Genomic DNA, 8,856 nt, shown 5'->3' on the forward strand with positions numbered 1-8,856 from the left:
CTGTCAGTCAGTTAGTTCCCCCTGCTGCACTAAAACCTGAACAGTCAAACTAACTCGAAGTAATGATTTAACATAATTGATAAATGAAAAATGAATGAAAAAAAATAGGCCTTTAGATCAGGACAAAAAGCAGAGATCTGATTGGCTGTGCTGTATTCGGGCATGGTATCAGAAATCTGATTGGCTGTGCTGCATTCAGGCCCGGGGTACCGTCATCTGTGCCTACTGCTGCTTGCATAAACTTTACTCACAAACCTGCCCAGGGAGCCTGTGGATTACGCCTACACACTACTGTCACACACTGACACACACACACACGCACGCACGCACGCACACACACAGTTGATTAGGCTGAGGCCCACACACACACACACACACATGCACACACACACACACATGCACACACACACACACACACACTCACACACACACAGTTGATTAGGCTGAGGCCCACACACACACACACAAACACACAGATGCACGTGTGTAAACATCATCATTCTCACCTGTGTTCTATGACCATTGATTTGTCGTGAAGGTAAAGGTCATGACATTTCAGGAGCGCAGCAGAATGCGTGAGCTGCCGACACAGACAAACAGACCATCCTCACTGAGGGCCAAGGTGAGACTGCCAACGGCCAACGTGTGTGTGTGGCGCTATTCTCCAAAGTGTGTGTGGCGCTATTCTCCGTGTGTGTGTGGCGCTATTCTCCAACGTGTGTGTGGCGCTATTCTCCAACGTGTGTGTGGCGCTATTCTCCAACGTGTGTGTGGCGCTATTCTCCGTGTGTGAATGCTATTCTCCACCCTTTGTGTGAATGCTATTCTCCACCCTTTGTGTGGTGCTGTTCTCCAATTTTTGTGCAAAAAGACAGAAAAACTTTTTTTTGGGCATTCTGCCGTAAACCTAAACCTCAAACCTATCAAACACCATAATTTCCCTTTGGGGGTGAATAAAGTAATCTATCTATCTATCAAATGAGAGCCCTCAAGCTGGATGAAGGTTCTGTTTACACATTCCATCAGCGCAGATCGAAACGCCGTCTGGGTGGTTTTCCGTCCGTTCTGATGGAGGTGCCACCATGCTGCGTCTGTCCTCTCCAGTGTCCCATAGATCAGGGGGTGGCACTGAAGACGAGGGGGCAGGGGGGAGAAGATGAGCCATAAAAGACTATTGAAATTGGGCCAACAAATGTGTCCTGCTCCCCTGTCTGAGTCTCTAGTGTGCAGCCCTGACCAAGGACACCATAAAAACACTGAGAATGTGTGTGTGTATGTGTGTGTGTGTATGTGAGTGTGTGTGTGTGTGTGTGTGTGTGTGTGTGTGTGTGTGTGTGTGAGAGAGAGTGTATATGTGTGTGTGTGTTTGAGTGTGTGTGTGTGTGTGTGTGTGTGTGAGAGAGAGAGTGTGTATGTGTGTGTGTATGTGTGAAACTGCGAGCTTGGCGCCACTGTCCTCCATTGCAGATACATTTTATCCCAAAGGGGGGAGGCCTGAATGCTAACATCACACAACAGCTCATTAGCCAAATGGAGATTTTATATCCGTGAGGTAAACAGCGTCCGTCACTGCCCTGCGCTGCATTGCCACAGGCTTCCACTGTAGAACTGACAGAGGCGGTGAGAGTGTGTGAGAGTGTGTGTGTGTGCGTGTGTATGTTTGTGCCCCACACTGCTTTGCCACAGGCCTCAGCAGTAGAACTGACGGAGGCGGTGAGAGTGTATGTGTGTGTTTGTGTGTGTGTGTATGTATGTGTGTGTGTGTGTGTGTGTATGTGTGTACGTGTGTCTGTGTGTGTGTGTGTATGTGTATGTGTGTCTGTGTGTGTGTATGTGTGTACGTGTGTCTGTGTGTGTGTGTATGTGTGTACGTGTGTCTGTGTGTGTGTGTGTGTATGTGTATGTGTGTCTGTGTGTGTGTATGTGTGTACGTGTGTCTGTGTGTGTGTGTGTGTGTACATGTGTCTGTGTGTGTGTGTGCATGTGTGTGTACGTGTGTCTGTGTGTGTGTGTGGATGTGTATGTGTGTGTGTGTGTGTGTGTGTGTGTATGTGTGTACGTGTGTCTGTGTGTGTGCGTATATGTGTACATGTGTCTGTGTGTGTGTGTGAGTCAGATGCAGCTGGTGTGTGTAGCCAACCGCAGAGGGCATATCAGGTGAGGACCAGAACCTCCAACCCCCCCCCGCCTGCTGGTGGATGCTGGATCTGGGCCAGATCGGGGCCGAAGCACAGCCGTGTCACGGTGTGCCGCTATCAGGGGACCCATCGCCTGTCTCCGTTAGCGACCACGGCAGAGGAGCCATAGCTTTGATGGAAATGTCACGCCGTCTTTTCTTATTGAAAATCATTACGTGCTGAAGACCATGACATTAAGAGTTACTGACGTGCACCAACACGGTAGGTGTAAGCAAAGACCTACAACAACAACAACAGCTACGGACATCAAAAACGCTGCATCTCTGCAGGCAACAAAGGGGTCCTTGCTCCGACCGGGGTGGGCTTGGCTTCTGCCTGCGAAGAAATGTCACAGATGGGAGAGCCATTCATCAAGCATGTAGGGTAGGTGTCAAAAGAGACGGCCAGCTCTCTGATGCATGCCTTTCTAGTCAGCGAGGAATGTGTGTGTGTGTGTGTCTGTGATTGTGTGCTTTCAGATGTCATTGATGGTCTAAAAGTCAGTGTGTGCTTTCAGGTCTGACTTTGTATGTGTGTGTGTGTGAGGGTGTGTGTGTGTGTGTGTGTGTGTTAGTGTTTGTGAACTGCCAGAGCTATAGGAAGCTGAAGACTTGTCATGGGAGTGTGTGTGTGTGTGTGTGTTTGTGTTCTTGGACAGAGATCCAAGGGAAATGTTGATTCTAGTCTAGACAGGTTGTATGACCATGTTTGCTTTTTACCAAATGCCAACATTTTAGACCAAATAACTATAATAATATTTGCAAAGATCAGTGATCTTGACTATGCAGGTAAATTGGTAATATTTGGCAGTCTGGGGGATGTTTGTTCACTAACTAACTGATGTTGGGTTATGACTAGCAGGCCTATCTAAGAGAAAATCCAAACAGCTGTCAAAGTTCTGCTCTATAGCAGCTGGTCTAGACAGCCCTTTTCTGTCCTCATAAGTGTCAAAGCTGCAGTTTGAATCTCCTCCGTGAGAGATGTGATTGGTGGGTTCAACTGAAGAATTCAGAAGTGGGTTTCGTCTTTGTGCCCCTGCAAAACACACACACACACACACACATCAATCTGGAGAAAATAGGGCAGTGATTTTTTGTTCTGTTGTCATTTGCCCAAGCTGAGCAGAGCGGCATCCAGACGTGTGCTACTGAATCTAATCCAATGGTTTTAAAGTCTGATCACAGGGAAGCACACAGCAGATGTCAGCGTGTCTGCCTGAGGTTATTGTAAAGGGTTCGGGCGGTGAGTTTGAGTATGGTGAGGCATATTGCCACAGGGCTTCACGAATAACTGTCTAAAGTTTATGACATGTCTGTTCAAAAGTTTTTATTTACAATGCCAGTGCATTTTATGTTTGTTTGACATCTAGAGACATTCATGACAGATGAATATGAATTAGCCGGGCTTACAGAATTCCTATTCCCATTCAGGTGTACAGAATTCCCATTCCAGCTTACAGAATTCCCATTCTGCCAACCATGCTGGCTGTGGCAGAGAAAGAGAAAGAGAAAGAGAGAGAAGAGAAAGAAAGAGAAAGACAGACAGAGAGAGAGAGAGAAAGAGAAAGCAAAAGAGAATGTCTTTGAGGGCATGGGGCTAACTAGTGAAACTGCACTGCTAAGCGCTAGCATGGGGTTAACTAGTGAAACATTACTACTAAGCGCTAGCATTGGGCTAACTAGTGAAACTGCACTACTAGCGCTAGAATTGGGCTAACTAGTAAAACTGTACTGCTAAGCGCTAGCATGGGGATAACTAGTGAAACTGCACTACTAAGCGCTAGCATGGGGCTAACTAGTGAAACTGCACTACTAGCGCTAGAATTGGGCTAACTAGTGAAACTACTGCTAAGTGCTAGCATGGGGCTAACTAGTGTAACTGTACTGCTAAGTGCTAGCATGGGGATAACTAGTGTAACTGCACTACTGAGCGCTAGCATGGGGCTAACTAGTGAAACTGCACTGCTAAGCGCTAGCATTGGGCGCTAGCATGGGGCTAACTAGTGAAACTGCACTACTAAGCGCTAGCATGGGGGCCAAAGTGAGAACAATAATGAGGAAATTAGTTCAGTTCAGTTTTCCGCACCTTCTAAATCAGGGGTGGGCAAACCTTTTGGCTCAAGGGCCACATTGGGTTTTAAAAATTGGCCGGCGTGGGCAACACCCCCCAACCCCGTAGCGGCAGCAAAGCAGCCAGGGTAGTCTAGCAACTCTCTGTTGGCGTGCAAGCTGGAAAAATCAAACTTCGATCAGGCCAATCACATCATGTATAGAGTCGGTTGGTGGGTTTCACATAATTATGGCAGAGTTGCGACGGTTCTGTGTGAATTCCCTGCTACTTGAAAACAAAGAAGATGGATGCTGTTGCCGGCGAACAGCTGTCTTTGAATCGCGACTCGAGTTAATCTTTTTTTAAGTTGATAAAAGTTTGATTAACTAGCTAGCTCCGCTTGTGGGAAAACGCATGGGAGTCATGAGTTGTAGCGCTATCCTATTGCATGCAGATGGAATTTGAAAGACAATAATCTATCCCGCCCCTCGGATTCAGCACTGCCAATGGTGAGTTCCCAGACACTACATCTTGATGTGGGTCTGGCTCGTCAGGCTAGTAACTGCTCTGTACTAGAGAGGAGTGTGCTGTATTCTATTAGTTATGTCTGCAGTGCTGTATAAACAGTACTCTATTAGTTATGTCTGCAGTGCTGTAACAATACTACTCTATTAGTTATGTCTGCAGTGCTGTATAAACAGTACTCTATTAGTTATGTCTGCAGTGCTGTATAAACAGTACTCTATTAGTTATGTCTGCAGCGCTGTAACAGTGCTATATTAGTTATGTCTACAGTGCTGTAACAATACTCTACTCTTAGTTATATGTCTGCAGTGCTGTAACAATACTCTACTCTATTAGTTATGTCTGCAGTGCTGTATAAACAGTACTCTATTAGTTATGTCTGCAGCGCTGTAACAGTACTCTATTAGTTATGTCTGTCTGCAGTGCTGTATAAACAGTACTCTATTAGTTATGTCTGCAGTGCTGTAACAATGCTCTACTCTATTAGTTATGTCTGCAGTGCTGTAACAGTACTCTATTAGTTATGTCTGCAGTGCTGTAACAATACTCTATTAGTTCTTCTATTTCTCTGGCTGTTTCTCAAAGTCGAGGATCCTTGATGGTGATGAGTGTGTGTGATGCAGCTGTGTATCCTGTAGCTGAGGGTCTCACTCATGGTGGACAAACTCTTCATCACTGGATGGGCGGGGTTATGCTAATAGCTGTCTGACAACTTCACTGCATTTTAAAAACTCCAAAACATAAGCACTGTCCGTAATGTCTTTTCTTTCACAGATTCATTAATCAGTATAAGTATAGTATGTATATTTACTCTTTTGATCCTGTGAGGGAAATTTGGTCTCTGCATTTATACCAATCCATGAATTAGTGAAACACACACAGCACACAGTGTACACACAGTGAGGTGAAGCACACACTATTCCTGGCGAAGTGAGCTGCCTGCATCAACAGCAGCGCTCGGGGAGCAGTGAGGGGTTAGGTGCCTTGCTCAAGGGCACTTCAGCCGTGCCTACTGGTCGGGGTTCGAAACGGCAACCCTCCGGTTACAGATCCGAAGTGCTAACCAGTAGGCTACGGCTGCCCCAAAAATACTATCAGACTATCATCATGCATACACCATCAAAGCCAACATTAAAAATAATGGTTCTTTATTTTTGAACATGAAAGGTGGGCATCTAGTTATTAGATGCCTGCTAGACAAATACTAAAAAGCAAATATTCCAATACTGATGAGTGTGTGTGATGCTGCTGTGTATCCTGTAGCTGAGGGTCTCACTCATGGTGGACAAACTCATAACTGGATGGGCGGGATTATGCTAATAGCTGTCTGACAACTTCACTGCATTTTAAAAACTCCAAAACATAAGCACTGTCCGTAATGTCTTTTCTTTCACAGATTCATTAATCACTGACATTGAGAAAGCACCATTTCTCAATCACAAATACAAATCAATGTTAATAGCTTAAATTGTATTCTAGTATCGTATTGTAGCTCTAACGTCTCAATGCTGATAATTTAAATGTTATTCCACTGCTTTAAGTTGCTTTGGACAATTACCCCCTGCCAAACGATTAACTGCAAACGCAAGAACAACTTTTATTTTTGGACAAAATTGTGGGCGTCTAGTTATTAGATGCCTGCTAGACAAATACTAAAAAGCAAATATTCCAATGCTGATGAGTGTGTGTGATGCAGCTGTGTATCCTGTAGCTGAGGGTCTCACTCATGGTGGACAAACTCAGAGGATCTCTACATCACTGGGTGGGTGGGGTTATGCTAATGTGTGTGTGTGATGTCATTACATCTCAAACTAGTCATAATCCAGCAAATAATGGCCACCAAACAACTTTGACAAAATTTGGGAAAGATTCTTGAAAGATTGTAATTGTTTAACTAATGCCCTCATTCAAGCTTTACTCAAAAGACTCCAATCTTAAAAATCTTCCCCATATCTTGTCAAAGTTGTTTGGTGTAAGGACCCCATATAATATATAAGCATTAAGAAACAGTAAGGACAATTATGAAAATTCCAATAAGGGTGAGAAATGTATCAATCTAGACATATTATTGGAACTCTCTCTTACAAGTCTCTTATAATTATAAAAAATACAACGTTTCAGTCACAGTAGCAGTGCTGTAGCAGCCTAAAGCAATCTTTATTTTTGAACATGAAAGGTGGGCATCTAGTTATTAGATGCCTGCTAGACAAATACTAAAAAGCAAATATTCCAATGCTGATGAGTGTGTGTGATGCAGCTGTGTATCCTGTAGCTGAGGGTCTCACTCATGGTGGACAAACTCTTCATCACTGGATGGGCGGGGTTATGCTAATAGCAGTCTGACAACTCCACTGCATTTTAATGACTCCAAAACATAAGCACTGTCCGTAATGTCTTTTCTTTCACAGATTCATTAATCACTGACGTTGAGGAAGCACCATTGCTCAATCACAAATACAAATCAATGTTAATAGCATAAATTGTATTCTAAGTAAGATTCCAATGTTCCAAATATCATATGTATGCATACATATAACTTCAAATATTCCAATGCTGATGAGTGTGTGTGGTGCAGCTGTGTATCCTGTAGCTGAGGGTCTCACTCATGGTGGACAAACTCAGAGGATCTCTACATCACTGGGTGGGTGGGGTTATGCTAATGTGGGTTTCACATTACATTATCACAGGAAGGGTGGGGTTATGCTAATAGTGATCTGACCATTTCACTGCATAGACCTCTGAAGTTGGCAAAAAAGAACCAAAGCTGCCATCTCTGCCCATATAAGGAGATCCGGGTGTTTGAAGTTAACTACCTATGGCAAGTTGCATTGCAAGTTATGGCGGCCTTACATTGTACGATTTTGGTCTGTTTTCACAGTCAGCGACTACATTTACCTATTGCTAAAATCCAAAACATAAGCACCATCATTCATTAAACACTGAGGTTGAGAATTGATAGTTCAAGCACAAACACAAAGCAAGTTTATTGCTTTGTTTATTAACATGTAGAGTGAGCATCTAGTTATTAGATTTTTCTTAAAATGGAAAAACCAAACCAGTTTTTTATCCATAAGAACTCAGGTCATTTCAAAGTTAGTTCATATCAACAATACATAAACTTTTTCCAGACAAAAATAACACCGTTCAAAATTCACCATGTCAACATAACATCTCACTCTTCTGGCACATATTCCTTAAATCAAAACTTATTATTCTGCAGTCATAAATTAAACTCTTTCACTTTCACTTCAATTAATCAAAACTCAAAAGTCCAAATCAATTAATGTGTCCGTGTCTTCCTTCCTGGGATTGGCCGTCTCAGTAACTGCCATCAGGTTCTTCCCATCCCAGCCTGGTACTTGCCCTTGTGCGGGGGAGGGGAACGCCGCTTGCTTCCCCACATGCTCGCCAACACTTTCGCTTTTCTCTCGCTGAGGTGGAATCTGGTTGGTCGTCTTCTGATGCCTCGCAGGATTCTCAACTCTCTCTCCAATCTGCAAGGAACGCTTAATTGTTCCAGCTATCTCTTCGTCCGTGCTTGCCTCCTCCACTTCACCAACATTCCACCTTGTCTCCTCCACTTCACCAACATTCCACCTTGTCTCCTCCACTTCACCAACATTCCACCTTGCATCCTCCTCTTCACCAACATTCCACCTTGCATCCTCCACTTCACCAACATTCCACCTTGTCTCCTCCACTTCACCAACATTCCACCTTGTCTCCTCCACTTCACCAACATTCCACCTTGCATCCTCCACTTCACCAACATTCCATCTTGCTGCTTCCTTCGAGGTCACACCTCTTTCCTTTGGCCTTTCTCTTGTCTCTATTACCTTTGTTCTTCCAAGTGCATGTTGTAGGTGCTGACCAACTGCAACCTGGACTTTCACACTTTCTCCTGCTTGTCCTTGCTCCTGGGCTTGAGTCCGGAGGGTTGGGCTTGACCCCACGGTCACAGCCTGCTTCTCAGCCTTTCTCCCAGCTTGGTCACTCTGCTGACCAGCTTCACTTGTCTGTTCTGGGGGTTGAAACAGTTCAGCCTGTGGCAGCCCTGACTCTGGGCACTCGGTGGAGAGGTGCGACACAGAGCTGCACAAGCTGC

General features: G+C 44.6%; 3 non-coding genes across 3 annotated transcripts; all 3 read right to left on the reverse strand.

The window, feature by feature from the left end:
• Nucleotides 1-5,918: 5,918 nt before the first annotated feature.
• On the reverse strand, nt 5,919-5,972 carry LOC143112962 (U7 small nuclear RNA). The gene has a single exon (XR_012984823.1). It is a non-coding gene; the product is annotated as a U7 small nuclear RNA (small nuclear RNA).
• A 394-nt stretch (nt 5,973-6,366) lies between these two features.
• Nucleotides 6,367-6,420, reverse strand: LOC143112966 (U7 small nuclear RNA). The gene has a single exon (XR_012984827.1). It is a non-coding gene; the product is annotated as a U7 small nuclear RNA (small nuclear RNA).
• A 507-nt stretch (nt 6,421-6,927) lies between these two features.
• LOC143112963 (U7 small nuclear RNA) lies at nt 6,928-6,981 on the reverse strand. The gene has a single exon (XR_012984824.1). It is a non-coding gene; the product is annotated as a U7 small nuclear RNA (small nuclear RNA).
• Between the last annotated feature and the right edge of the window lie 1,875 nt (nt 6,982-8,856).

Source organism: Alosa pseudoharengus, unplaced genomic scaffold (assembly GCF_046254945.1).
Source record: "Alosa pseudoharengus isolate Yale_2024_CS ecotype anadromous, Long Island Sound unplaced genomic scaffold, YU_APseudo_1.1 YU_APseudo_1.1_scf_8, whole genome shotgun sequence".
In the NCBI taxonomy this organism is placed as follows: Eukaryota; Metazoa; Chordata; class Actinopteri; order Clupeiformes; family Clupeidae; genus Alosa; species Alosa pseudoharengus.